Source organism: Pongo pygmaeus, chromosome 6, assembly GCF_028885625.2.
Source record: "Pongo pygmaeus isolate AG05252 chromosome 6, NHGRI_mPonPyg2-v2.0_pri, whole genome shotgun sequence".
Lineage (NCBI taxonomy): Eukaryota > Metazoa > Chordata > Mammalia > Primates > Hominidae > Pongo > Pongo pygmaeus.
This window is the reverse complement of record NC_072379.2, coordinates 118,590,055-118,606,211: the sequence shown is the minus strand read 5'-3', so window position 1 is coordinate 118,606,211 and position 16,157 is coordinate 118,590,055.

Genomic DNA, 16,157 nt, shown 5'->3' with positions numbered 1-16,157 from the left:
ATCCTCTTCCAAGCTCCTTCAGATTGTTGGTAGAATTCAGTCCCTAGATTCACTTTCTCTAAGGACTGAGGGGTTGTGCCTTTTACCTTTAAAGCCAGCAGCAGAAATTTTCAGACATTGTTAAATCTCTTGTGCTAAGAATTACTGGCTTCCTGTCTCTGACCTCAAAATCCAGGTTTAAAGGGCTTATGAGATTAGGTCAAGCCTGATTGGATAATCTCCCTTTTTAAAAGTCCATTGTGACATATAATGTATCCTAAGTATGGGACTATGACCCATCAAAATCGCCATGCCTGAGATTATGAAGGGCATATCCACCAGAAGGCATCAATCTTGAGATTGACCTTGAGAGGCCATCTTAAAATTCTGCCTGAATTTTGAGTAATGCCACCTGACAAAAATGCTTGTTTTTCCTTCTCCAGTTAGGAACAAGAAATATATTTGATTACATTCAAGCTAAATATTTATTAAAAATCTTTACTCTATTAAGGACTTCAATAGTATTTGTAGAGGCATATAAATATGTATGTTAATATGTAAATATGTATGTTAGTATGTATAAATATGTATGTTCCTCTACTCTAGAGGAACATTTTTTGATTGTATGTTTTTATAAGTAAATGAAAAAGAGGTAGTATGGGAGTTATAAAACAAATGTGCCTCTCTGATATAAGTATGTAGAAAATACAATTTCATTTCCATGGAAAATATTCACATTAATTCCTCTTGCTCACCTATATTTATCATCACACGTGACATTCTTTTTTCTGTTGTTTAATAATTCAAAGAACAGTTAGAAGATACACTTGCCTCAAGATAATTTCTCGTATCTCCCAAAAGTATGCTCCATGTTATGGAGATGACGTATCACTTTTGTTTCTTGACATTCTAAAATTACGTAGATAAGGTAAGTATATCCTATTATGGTATTCTGACTAGAAAGCCCTTCCTCTAAACATTCTACTTTGCCTAGGCAATTTTTAGACATTTTATGTAAATAATATGCTCATGAGTTAGACTCACAATTTTGGGGTGAAAGACTAGAATTATCATAAATAATTTGCATCTCCTTGCATTAAGAGGTGGGTTCCATCTCCCTATCTATTGAGTTTGTGCTGGATTTGGGAACTGCTTTAACCAACAGAATGAAGCAGAAGTAAATTTTGTGCAAATTATGGGAAAGGGCTCAAGAAGCCCTGCTTTTTTCTGCTCTGATTTTCCTGCTGCTCTGAGATTACTAGGTAAAAACATCCTCAAGTATTAGGAGAGAAGATCACCTGAGAGCCATCTAGGGCCATTCAGTATTTTTAACTGCTACCTAACCTAATAATAAATTAAAACACTTACAACCATGTATTTAATTTTATTAAATGATTTGAAATTTTTATATACATTTTAGATAATATGATTGGCTTGATGATAAAAAATGTTTTTGTGTTATATTAGTCAAAACCATAGAAAATAGAGTTGAATCAACAAAAATAACTCATAAACAAAATTGAATCAACATATAAAGAAGGATTAGTGTTCTTCGTTAATAAGTCAGTCAAATTTTCAGAAACTTTTTTTTTAGCAAGGAAATACAGCAGCTTGTTAAAAACAAGGGCTATGGAAATAGCAGTCCTCATTGGTAATCTTGGCTCTGATAATGATCCAAATAAATTACTTAATCTCTCTTTGTTTAGTTTTCTCATCAGTAAAACACAGACTTCTGACTCATAAGGTTATTGGAAATTTGGCCATGTTAATATATGAAAATCCATATAGTCATTGTTTATTGCCACGTAACAAATCATCAAATACTAAGCAATTTAAAAATAATACACCTTATCTTCCAGTTTTCTGTGGGTTACAGTCTGTCCATGGCTTAGCTGGGTTCTCTGCTTCAGATTCTTATTAGGCTGTAATGCATGTCAGCCAATACTTTGGTCTTACACAAACTCAACTGGAGAAAGAACCTTTTGCAAGCTTTCTCTAGTTAGCAGAATTCATTTCCTTTTTGGCCACAAAGCTGAGGCTTTTAGTTTCTTGCTGATGGCCACACTCAATTTCTAGAATCCTTCTGAAGTTCTTTGCCACGTGGGCTTATCCAACAAGGCCACTTAATTTATGAAAATTTATTTCTTCAAATCCAGCAATGGAAAGAGAGTAAATTAACTATCAAGATGGAGTCTTACAGAACATACCATAACTACACAGTAGTATCCCATCATATTTGCCACATAATTTACTTAGAAGTAAGACACAGGTACTATTCACACCAGAGTGGAGAGGATTATTCAAGGATGTAAATATCAGAAGACAGGAATTATTAAAGGTCATTTTAGAGACTGTCCACCGAAAGCCCTTACCTCAGTGTGTGGAATAGAGTAAATGCAGAATGAATGTGAGCTGTCTAACAATTGCTATAAAAATCTCAGAACAAAATTACAGTAGAATATATAGCAATTGAAACAACAAAAATTTTACTAGAACAGTCATTATTTATTCATCTTCCTCCTGTGATTCTTAAAGCACATGTGCACAAATAAATAGTAACCAGTTTAAAATAGTCTAATGGAAAGAAGATTTGGAAAGAGTAGACGTCTTAAAGATGTTGATTCAGCCACTTGTCACTGAGCCGATAATCAGCAGCTAACATCTTTGAGAGCTTGGCACTTACTCATTCTGGCTAAGCTTAAATGCACAGATTTTGTGAAAATGTACCTAAAACAATATATTTGATATAGGCGCTGAAATCCATTGGTCATTCTGATAAGGTTTAAGATGATCTATGAGTCAAACAGTTATCTCTGAAATAAACATTTTGTATATTATTTTTCAAAATCTACTCTACATGGCAAAATAACTGAGAATCTGATAACTAGTTATATAAGAGGATTGTTATTTATTTTTTTCAGAATAAGTTTAGAGAGTTTTACCAATTTCAAGTTTTTGGGCACAATGTCTAAGATTAACCTGTATTCAGTGGCTTTTTAAAATAGAATTTAAACATTCTTATTTTGTTTCCTAAGTAAAAGGCATAATTTTCACCATTTGTACTTGTTTTTGTATTTAAATGAGCAATTTTTTTGATATTGCTGCTTCCTTAATTCACCTTTTAATTTATGATTTATATTGTTCTCATTAAGTAAATTATAAAAGGGGGAAATATCTCTTCAGGAGATATAATAGAGAAATATATCTGCACTATCCACAGCAGTAATATAGGTACCACTGAAGGTGCTGAATAAAAATCTAAAAACTGATTAGTTTTCTTCCCGGTTATACTTCTCAGTAGAAAAACACTAGAAATTTAGAGGCATTTGTACATGCTGGTTATTCCTTGTAGCATTAAATGAAGCTCCCCGTAGTATATCAGTGGTTTCCATGGCATAGCTATGATTCACTTATATGACATACAGCTTCCATAGTGAGAGAGAAATGGGAAGAGGGGCAACGACATTTCCAAGTCAAATTGAAAAATGTCTTCAAACATGATTTTCTGTGTTGTGCTATGAATGTCACACTAATTCTAGAAGTATAGCTTTTATAAATTCAGTGATATGAATTTTTATATTTTATTTCTAAACCAAAACAGTTATTATATTAAAAATTAAATTATTGTTGACAGTCCATGAAATTTTATTTTCAGGGGATTTTAGGTATAACGTAAAGAGATGCATAAAAATGATACTATGAAATCATAGCATTATATGCTCTATATAATGAAAATTTAGAGTTGTATATATTTAAGGGGCAAAAAACGATATTATGATCTATAAATAAAATGTGAAATAATTAAATCAAGCTACTTAACGTGTTCATCACCTCAATTACAAATCATTTTTGTAATGAGAATATTCAAAATTTACTCTCAGCTACTTTGAAATGTACAATACACTGTTATTTACTATATTCAGCACACTGTACAATAGATCTCAAAGAAAAAGTAAAAATTAATCCTCCTGTCTAATTAAGGCTTTGTACCCTTGGATCACCATCCCCCCATTCCCTCCATCCCCTAGCCTTTGGTAACCACTATTCTATTCTATTATTTTATGAGTTCGATTGTTTAAGATTTCACAGAGAAGTAAAAGGAGGCAGTATTTGTCTTTCTGTGACTGGCTTATATGTCTTATCTGTGACTATAATGACTTAACGTTATAGTATACAACTTCATCCACGTTGTTGCAAATGATAGCATTTCTTTCTTTTTCCATGGCTGAATAGTATTCCATTGTTTATGTATACCATATTTTCTTTATGTGTTCATCTGTTGATGAACACTTAGGTTGATTCTATAACTTGGCTACTGTGAATAACACTATGATGAATATGGGAGTGCAGATATCTCTTGGATTTACGGATTTTAAATATTTTGGGTAAATACCCGGAAATAGGATTTCTGGATCATATGGTGATTCTATTTTCGTTTTTTTTTTTCAGAAACCACCATACAGTTGTCTATGATGGTAATACTAATTTTGATTCCCACCAACAGTGTGCAAGGATTTTCTTTTCTCCACATCCTCACCAAAACTTGTTACCTTTTATTTTCCTCTTATTAGAGCATGGGAAAAAACCTCCTGTTTTCTATAATGTAATTAGCTTTATATAGCCATTATAGCATCTAAAAACTAATTTTAATATAACTTTTATGATACTATGGTAATTTGACATAAATAAGTTGAAGACCTGGATATGGTTTAGTATCTGAATTAGGCACATAAGGAAAAATACAAATAATGCTTTTATAAAATAATTGTGAAAAATGACCTAAAATAAATTATACAGATGGTCTATCCAAACCACATATTAACTTTTGCATTTGTGATAGCAGAGACTTAACACATTTCAGCATAATATCAATGAAGAGAGATGACTTTTATCACGTAATACCATCCCATAGTCATACTTGCTGGAAAGCGCTATGTATGCATGCTGGCAAACAGGAAATCTCACAAAGCTTCTCTCTCTCTTTTTTTAATTAAATAGATCATGTCAACTCCATAGTAAGTAAAGGCTTCAGGAAGCAAATTAATTAGCACATATGGTCAAAATCCTTAATTTCTTATATAAAAACTGGCTGTGCTCTGGGAAAAATATAATTATAACTTTGCTTCAAAATATAGGAATGTACACATACACACAGACTGCACACTTCTGTAAGGACTATTGCATGTAGGATCTCCATGTTGCTTATCAGTGAAAGATTGTGAATAATGATTTCCATAGCATGACCATCAGTTTTGCTTTAAACCTAGACACATGGATAGGTAGGTACATTATGAAGCTTATGAAAACACTCAACTAGAAACAGATGCCACATTGTGGTGGATAGGGCATTTTGTTAGATGAGAATTCATTTAAGTAATATCAGAGTGCTAATTGTGACAGACAGAAAAAAATAAAGAGAAATCATGGCATAGCCATGAAACTAGACTTCATACAGTGAGCAAGGCCTTCTACAAAGTACAGAAACTCAAATAAAACAGTAAATCATTTGAACTGGGATTCAAAGGCAATTCAGAAAATAATTCAGCACCATCCATTGGATAATCATCCTTGGTCCTTTGGAGATTCTGACCAAGATAGTTGTACTATTAATGTGAATTAGTTTTGTTGTGTAGGAGTTTTTCTCTCCTTCCATTGTCAACCATTTCCTAGTATCTCACATATAAATTCTCAAATGTTAGAGCTTTTAGGCAAAGCAATTTCGCGTTCACAGAACAGAGTATAGATTAGCTTCCTATAGATATGCTCCTGCCCCAGTATATTTTACAAATCATTTTTGTTCATCATTAGTAATCCCCAGTTCCTTAACAGCATCTCCTAGTATCAACTGTGACAATTTAGAACTTCTAAATGATGCCAATATTATACTCACTCGTGATGTTAGTTATTGTTTCTTCCAAAGGGATGTCTTCTAAAATTTTCCTAGAAATTTGCCAATGTATTTCTGACACTTTCATTCCGCACATTGTGGACCATATCTTTTCCCAATATTTCAAGTTGTATTCCTGCATTGTGTTAAGACAGGTTCCAGGAACATTAAACTTTGGGATATGGATTGTCTCTGTGTCAACAATCTTCCCTTTCTTCAGATTTATACTTTGCTTTTCTTAGTTCAGGACATTCAAAATCACTTCTAGTGATGCTTTGCGAAGTAATTATCCAAGAATTAAAGTGGGAGAAAATATTGAGGAGGACAAGTGTTATATGGTAGAGCAACTACACAGACATCAGCAAAGAGGACCCTGCTATTTTCTAACATTGGGGATGGGAATCAGGGGGTCAGTATATTCAAGCTACTTACCCATATGGCCCCTTCCCAACTCTTAGGGCTTAACTACTTTCATATGAGGATCCAACTTGTAAGGTAGAAACATGTTGAGGCCCTGAATACAGGCTTTTCTGAAATTCTGATGGTTTTATAATCAAGTTATGTGCCTGTTATTTAGCACAGTCTGTCTTCCAGCTATACAGGAGGAGCATCTTTATTAAACACGTCTGTGTTTATCCCAGACATTAAATTGATAATTTTCTGACATTTGTCTCTAAATTTATTTTTTCAATACAAATTGTTAAATAAAATTCTTGGTCCTTATAATTACTATTTGTACATACCTCTTGAATACTAGGATGTATCAGATAATCCAGTGCTTTTAGCTTTTCTCTGATTTCTGTCTATAGTGCCCAAAACATTTGTGGAATATAATGTTATTTATAAATAAAATAAACACTCTAATCCTTTGTTGCTAGAATGACATGCTCCTCTATTACCATTTCCATTTTATCGGTGAGTGCTGCCTGGCTATTCCATCCTGATTAGAATTTCTCTGCTACATTAGTCATCATGTAATAAATTTTGAGTCAGAATTTTGTGGTAGGTCAGTGCTGGGAGCTCTTTCTCCCAGAAAGCCCAGCAACAGGCCAGTTATTTTACTTTGAAGGAAATATATTTAGCTGATGTCTCAGGTAACTTGCATCAGAGGTAGAGAACACTACTGAATATTGAAAATAAGCAAACAAAAATGATGATTTACTTGCACTCCAAGCAGCAAGAACTGTATTTGTGAGGCAGTGATTCTTGGGTTCTACGAAAATCTTATAGCAACTGAAAAGTTAGTTTCTCTGTGAATTCTGGTAGGAGACAAAAATGCTCTCTGCTCTTTTATTCAACGTTTACTGTAGCAGTAAAATAAAACAGGGATTAAAATAACATAAAATAAGAAACAGACTTGTCATTATTAACAGGTGTCATTATTATGTACATAGAAAACTCAGATTAATCTACAAACAACCTACTTAAATACGTGAAATGTATTTGAAAACTCAATGTTGTGACAATATTGATTCTCCTTAAGTTTGTCCATGGATTCAATGACAATCAAATTAACATCCCAGTCAATGTGTATTGTGTGTGTGTGTGTGTGAGACTCTGTATTAGTCCGTTTTCACACTGCTATAAAGTAATGCCCAAGACTGGGTAATTTATAAAGCAAAAAGGTTTAATTGACTCACAGCTCTGCATGGTTGGGAAGCTTCAGGAAGCTTACAATCATGGCTGAAGCACTTCTTCACATGTCAGCAGGAGAGAGAAGAAGTGTGTGAGAGGGCAGAAATTTATAAAACCAACAGATCTTGTGAGAATTCACTCACTATCACGAGAACAGCATGGGGGAAATCATCCCCATTATCTAATCACTTTCCACCAATTCCTCTCTTAACACCTGGGGATTACAATTCAAGTTGAGATTTGGGTGGGGACACAAAGTTAAACCACGTAAGTCTTCTACTCTAAATAAGTTTTAAGTATAGAAGAAATCATAACAGAAACAAAATAATACTCAGAACTAAATGGCAAAGAAAACTTGGTATTTCATGACTGATTTTAAGTAAATTAGTATGAAGATTTTAATAAAGCAAAGATGCCTATTAACATCATCTCTATTCAACATTGTAAGATGGAGAGCAGGGCACAGTAGCTCATGCCTGTAATCCAGTACATTGGGAGGCTAAGGCAGGTGGGTCACTTGAGCCCAACAATTCCAGAGTTCCAGACCAGCCTGGGCAATATGGTGAAACCCAGTCTCTCCAAAAAATAAATAAATAAATAAATAAATAAAATAAAAATAGCTGTGCATGGTGGTGCATACCTGTAGTTCCAGCTACACAGGGGGCTGAGGCAGGAGGATCACTTAAGCCCCAGAGGTCAAGACTGCAGTAAACCATGATCTGGCCACTGCACTCCAGCCTGGGAGACAGAGCAAGACCCTTTCTCAAAACAGAAAAACAAACAATGACAACAACAAAACGTGGTAAGATACTACCTCTCCAGCATTATCAAAATGGAAATACAAACACAGAATTAGGAAGAAATAAATCAAATTGTCTTTATTCAAGGGTAGTATAATTTGCCTCCATAAAAACCTGAAAATCTGAAAATTGCTAGAATTACGCAGAAAGCTTAGTAAGGTGGCTATATATAACAACAATAAAAACAAATCACTTGCATTTCTATAGACCAGCAACAAAGTAATATAGAAATCTAATTTAGAAGAGTTATTATTTATCCTGGCAACTAATATCATAAGGTACAAAGAAATAAATTTAATATGGTGTACAAAACTTTAATTAAGAAAATTAGAAATCATTTTTCAAGAAAGTCAAATATTTGACCAAACGGAATGGAATATTGCTTTCATGTATGAAAAACTTCAATGATGACAAAATTTCCCAAAATAATTTAAAGACTCAGAATTCTTCCCATATAATTTCTCAAAGGAATATGAATGAAACTTAGAATGGCAATCCTTAATTATTATTAAGAATAATGGTCCAAGGATACACAAAAACATTTTGAAGAAGAAAATAAGGGATTTTTCTTATGTTGTATCAAGATTAATTATAATGAAATAGTAATTAACACAAGTGGATTTTACAACTTTTACCCTACACAACACCTTCCGGCTTAAAATTAATGTCTATTAATTTCAATTCTAGCAGTCTCTTTTCAATATTCTGAAAGTATTTAATCCATTTCCTTTTTTTTGCTATACTAAAGTGATAAAAACCCCCAACTCTCTTCTTTATCCAGTCCTGTCCCTGAGATGTTGAATCCTTTTTGAGAACTTTTCCCACGGGGGATACTTTCTGCCCCTTTAAGTAATGGTCATCAACCTTAACGAGACTCTAAATATTGTAATCCTGCTATTAAAAATTTCTTAGTTTTCTAATTCTATATAGTGAGTACTAGATAAAAAATTCATTATCATTTTCAAACATCCTATTAACATCTCCCTATATCTTTACCTTTCTTAAAGGAGATGCCCCAGTTTCTTAATTCACGGAATAAAAAAAATCAAGCCATCTTAGCATTCTATCATGATACCCTTATCTTCTTTCAGCCCTATTACAAGTGTGTAAGTACATTTCCCCAAATTTGATGTATTCCCATATTTGCCTATACTCCCTACCCTTTCACCTCATTAGGGTCTTTGTACTTTAATTGCATCCCTCTTGCTGTCATATCTTCAATTTATCTTATTTTATTAAGTTATTGTAAACAGCATCTATATATTCTGTCTCAGATATAAACTAGTAAGACAAATAACAATAAAATCCTTTTCAACCTCACTCCACCTTGTAGGCACTCCCCGGTATTTGTTCCTTTCTTCAAAACCAAACTTCTGAAATAAATTTTCTATAGTTACTATTCCACTATCCTCACAATCAACTTCTCAGTGCACCAGATCTTGACTCCACTTTTCTACTTCAACATAACTTTAATTACTCAAAACTCAAATTATATCCATGTCACTAAATGCATTAAAACTCTTTCACATTGTCATCTTACTTGAGCACTCATGGAATTTGTATTACTTTATTTACCAATTATCTTCTATTTGTTAGGCAGTTGGGTTATTGTAATACCATGGTGATCAAATTCATACATAATTCTTACCTTTAAAGCTCACAGGCAAGAAGTAAAGAAATATATTTACCTAATAATCAATGATTCAGTGTGTCAGAGGAAAGTTACAGGGTACATTATGAATATAAAATAAGGATAGTGGCAGTCTGTGAACTGATACCTGAAAGAGATTTAGGACAAAGAGCAAAGAGAAGAGTATTCCAGGCAAACACAGAAGCTTATACAATTGTCAGAAAGTTGAGAGAAGCGTGGTGAAGCTGCAGAACCCAAAGAAGACCCATGTAACCATAGAAGCAATAGTGACAGGGCACCTGTAGAGAACAGGTTAGAATTACTGGAATAAAATCTGCAGTTAAATGTAGTAAAAGATGCATGTATTAAGCACAGTACCCAATACTTACCTTTCTGCTCCTCTTCCTCCTCCTATCCTCGCTTTTCAAGTAGGCCCCAGTGTTTGTTTTTTGCTTCTTTGTGTTCATAGTTCTTATCATTTAGCTCCCACTTATAAGTGAAAACATGCAGTACTTGGTTTTCTGTTTCTGCATTAGTTTTCTAAGGATAATAGCCTCCAGCTTCATCCGTGTTCCTGCAAAAGGCATGATCTTGATTGGATAAAGAAAATGTGGTACATATACACCATAGAATACTAGGCAGCCGTAAAAAAGAGCATATTCTTGATTGAGTGCTTTAATCTGATTATTAAAAATGACCAATCCACACAAAAAAATAAAACTATTGTGATTGTTTTATTAATCTTTAATTTGTCAAGTGATATATTCTTCTTAGAAATCAGAACAATAATACAGTGTTAAATTTCTCTAGACATCTGAACCCTCATAACATCCTGCCACCTTTGCCTTATGATAGCATTTTAATGCATTCAGCATGTCCTTTCATAACCTCTTTATTTGGTAATATAATATGGATAAAAATAATATATAGCACTAGTTTATATTTTAATGAGGTGTAAGAAATTGTCTTTATGTAATGAAGGTCTTAAAGCTACTGTAAAGCAAGCTATTCCAGAAGTTATGGAACAGAATGGATCTCAGGCCAAACTAAAATTCTTGAATGACATAGTTTATAAACTCAGTTAAAACCATACAGTAAAAGCAAAAGGAAAGCAATAGGATAGGATGAAAGATTATACTACCTGAACCCTGGATTATGCAACGTTTATTTGTATGTCTATTTCTCTCCACCATATCAGTCTTTCCAACTGATGGTGGTTAATGGGGACCAGATTTAAGGTTTGAATGAGGAGTCCAACAGAATGATTGTACCAACACAAATATACTTTTTTTCCATCAAAGAGATGCCAGGGCAAGCAGTCCTGGTCATAGCTGTAACTCATGAATTAATCTAATGAACAGTAACTGGTAGTTAGCTGTTTCTTGGAAAGAGCCCAGGAGGGGCCATATTAGAACATAATGGGAGTCACAAGCAGACGGCCAATTTAGGGATAACAACTGTCAGCCCAGTGGTGCCATAATCATAGCCTATGACTTGATCTTTCCCTTTATATCTATTTGAAAGTAGCACTCTTGTTTATTCCACTTATTTCATCTATGTTTAACATGTCTTAAATATTACTAACTTGCAATATATACTTAAGCATATTGTGAATTCTATCTCACAGGCAACTTCTTTAAACATCACACACACACACACACACACACACACACAATGAGATATTACCTGTATCTCATAAAATACTTGCTAATTTTTGCTTAACACTTAAGTGTTTTATCAATTCCTTGTGTTTTTCTAGTCTTTCTGAGCAGTCATGAATATCCTCAAATAACACTTCGAAGACAAACTACATTTAATATAAATTGTATCAAACTCTCTATATTATTTGGTAACATTTTTTCTGTATATTACATTTGTAAATTATCAAGATTGTTCTATACATATGTATCTGGATCTTACTTCAAATGATTTATACTTATAAAATTTTGCATCCATCTAGTTAGCTTTTTCATTATATATCATATTTAGACACAACTTTCCTTCTTTCCATCTTTTCTTCTTTCTTACATTTTCTTCCTTCTTTCTACAAATATAAATAATTCAAATAATATAGACAATTTTGAAATGGAAAGAATGGTGTAAGACGTTGCCCTACTTGGACAAGTATACATTACTATAGACAGTGGTGAATCAGAGGTGGTGAAACAATTACTAACAGAACATTTTGTTCCAGTTCCACATATTCCAAATCCCCATGGGGTGAAGGAATAAAAAGAAAGTCACTCCATATATTTCAGGGTATGTATCAGAGGAGGATAACTCCAAACCTATGAAACTGGGAACTTATATAAGGTAGCTGGCAATCTACCTCTCTAGAGATGAAAATAAATTGATGTTTGCTCTAGATACAAAGAAATGCTCTCTAGAGAGAGCAGAAGGTCTCTAGGTTTATAAACCGGGGAATGTAAACAAATGGCTTCAGGGAAAATTGTTTATAAATCTCTCAGAAGGTCCCTATATTTAATTTCCAAGGCTTGTTTTTCCTTCAGTCATTCTTTAACATAGGTTGTCAGTAATCTTTTCTCAGTAAACCGTGAGTGTGAAGAAACGTGAAAATATTTATTGATCATTGTTTCCTGACAGCTGCAACAAGTGTCTTCATAATTTTTTCCTTGTAAATTGACCTTTTATTTGTTGCTTTCTTAAATAAATTGTACAAGTAAAAATAGATCACTTTCAACAAGATAAAATCAAGCTAGGCACATATTTATTCCTTCAATATATCAATTACAAAGAAAATAATACAGAATTACTATGGTAATTCTTAGAAGAAATGTCATAACTCTAGATTCCTATATGCATTCAAGATTTCATTCATGTGTTAAAAGAATGAGAAAGTTAAGAATATTTGAAAACATATTTTGACATCTACTGTCTTCTCCAGGAATACTTGATGCAATAATTGCAATGAATATACAACTTCTGTTTTACTACCTGATGCTTTGTATTAATTATTCTCAATTGTTGGCAGAGAGAGGTAAGGATAATATATTTCTTATTCCACCATTTACATAGTTTGAGAAATTGTAGAGCATTATAAAAGTACTTTTATTTAAGGTAAATGGAAAATATGTACCCACTCTTTTTGGTAATGCAATATACAGAAACCGTACAAGAATATTATTTCTTAATAAAAATACTCGGGTTAAAGAAGAATGAGTAACACATCTATGTACTGCTGAAAGAATAAGTAGTGTTAACTCCTAATTTAACTTAATAAGCTCTTTACTTTTCAAACTACAAGTTTGTTTAAATGTACTTTTCAAAATAAAGTTTGTTTAACTCTTGAGAAAGAATTAGAATAATTTATGTAGGAATAAGATTTTCTTCTAAAGTTTCCTGATGTCTGCTACATGTTGAATGTTAGAAAGGAAATTTTCAATAGCTTGAAGAATCGATTGCTACTACTTATCTAATGTATGGTAACAAGAATTGTATATTCCTCATTGTGTACATTTTATTGTGTTATTTCTTCTGATACCATTTTTACAGATGTATGTGGGTAAATATAGCTTTCTCATATGCAGATATGCTAGAGCACCCTTTTTGCATGGATATGTAGAGAGGACACAATGAATAGAAATCAGCATTTTGGCTACAAGTTAGATTACAAAGAATTGCATGGCCTGTGATAGTAAAGACAAGCTACAGTGAATAAAGTACTAAGGATAATTCATAGCGGGACAGGCTTCAGATGTATTAACTAAGAGAGTTTTGTCTTTGTGGCTTGTTTTCAGTTGAATTGTATGTCCCGTCCCTAAAATTCATATGTTGAAGTTCTACATTTTGGTACATCTGAATGTCATAATTTGTTAAGAAGAGGTCATATTGGAGTAGGATAAGCCTTCTGATACAATATGGCTTGTGCCCTTATAAAAAGAAACAATTTGGACATACACACACACACACGGAGGGAGAAAACTTTGTGAACATGAAGACAGACATTCACGTGCCAAAGCTTGCCAAGAAACACAAAATAGTAGGAGAGAGGCATAGAAAAGATTCTCCCTCAGAGCACTTGGGAAGAACCAATACTGCCAGCAACTGGATTTCTAGCCTCCAGAACTGTGAGACTCTATGTTTCTGCTGTTTAAGTCACCTTGTTGTGGTACTTTGTTATGGCAACCCTAGCAGTCATATATGACCCCTGTATCTTTTCTTTCTGCTAAGAGTCAATGACATTCATCACCTAATGGGCCCTAGTTAATTCACTTCATGGAAGAAGAGCTGATAAAATGACCTTCTAAAAAAGAACAAATAAGTCAACTTATCTTCTAATCAGACGTTTAATATTTTAATATAAATTAGAGTTTTGAAAGCAAAGATGCAATTATTTACAAAGAACTAAGGTCTTGAGAGAGAAAAGGCGAATGACATTATTTCAACACCAATACTGTCTTTGTTAAAGCAAAATATAATATTTAATCAAAGAGAACTTTCAGTTTACTCTGTAACAGAGTTCAGGGAAAGGCACTAGTATGTGAGAGTGAATTTTTCTAGTTTAAAAGGGAGAGTCAGTATGCTTATAGGATAACTAAGGATAAAGATAGTAGCATATACTCGGGAGGCTGAGGCAGGGGAATCACTTGAACCCGGGAGGCGGGGGTTGCAGTGAACTGAGATCGCGCCACTGCACTCTAGCCTGGCGACAGAGCAACACTCCATTTAAAAAAAAAAAAAAAAGTAGTTTAATGGAGGTCACTCTTTTTCATGTGGTTATCTTAAAAGGGTTTTTGGTTTCTTCCTCAGTAAAAAACTTTAGGGAACCTCAAACTTCCGAAACCAAAGATACCTATGGCTAGGTTCTAATGGGGTGGACTATGGAAGTGAATCTCTCATAGAAGAGCCCACTCCACACCCAGCAGCACACCAGTACTACTGACTGACAGTTGTTGGATAAAGCATCTAGGTAAGTACTTGATGGCAGCCTCACAGAACACTGAGCATCACATATATTGTGAAAAGAACATCCAAATGTCTGTTCTCTACAGTAAGTAGTGGAGAAGTTTCTGAGAGAGAATTAGAGAATCTATATAAGCCTTAAGTTTGAGATGAGAAAAGTGGGATGACCAGAAATCATGAGGAGATAGGGTTATCACAGAACAATCCAGAATAAAATATGAATGCGTAAGTCCATCAGGCATTTTTTCATTTCAGCAAAAGCCTGATCAGATAGGTGCTAACAAGTGAGAACCAGACTTCTATTGCTAGTTTTATGCCTGGGGAGTTTCACAATAAAGAGAGATGTGAAAATAAACTTCCCAGTCTACAGAAAGACATTGGTAAAACAGAACTAAACAAAGAAGTTAATAGGTATAGCTGGAAGAGAATCTCATATATACTATACATGTATGTACATGTACAAACAGACACTTATATATGTAATTCAGAGTATATGTAATTCTGTTAAAACCCAAAGTCTTTAAACTGTTAAAATCATATACCAGGTATTATTAGAATACCTATTAGATAGAGTACTTTGTATACTTTCACATGTTTCATTTCATTTTGCTTTTTTGCAGTTTTGTTATTTGATTCTAGTGAGCTAGTAAGCTCAGATATGATTAATATCATCTGACATCTGAAAATAATTAAACTCTGAAAGGTAGGAATGTTACTTAAAACTGCACATCTAATAAATCACAGTGGCGGAACTAGTACATCACTTTCTGTACAGTGCTATAAAATTGTTAGGTTCCATTAGGCATTTTAAGCCATGGGTCAGACTGAGCCCCTGTTTTAGGTTTCAAAAGAGAAACCAGATCTTTCTCCAAATATAGTGCATTTTAAAAATCTTCTCCAAATACCCTTGCAATCAGATTTAGACCTAAGATTATACTCTTTGCCACCCTCCTTAAAAAAAGAAATTACATCTTTTCCTATTAAGTCATAATCCTGTGGGAAGTAGTAATTATGTTGCATATTCTTTGCCCATATTATTCAAGTTATTTGGGTTCTTCCCATTAAGGTTTCTTTTGAATGCAATTGTCATCAAGGGCATGGAGCCCAGCACACGTGAAGTACCATGTCACTCTGCCCTTAACATCAGTCCTTCAAAGACTGGTTGCTTATCAATGTACTAAAAACTAGAAAAGGAGAAGGAAAAGGTAACTTGGTCCTAGAGTAACAAAAAATAGAATCAATGTTTATATTTTATTCACTTTAGTTAACAAATATGAAGAAATGTATCTGGAAAAATTACTAT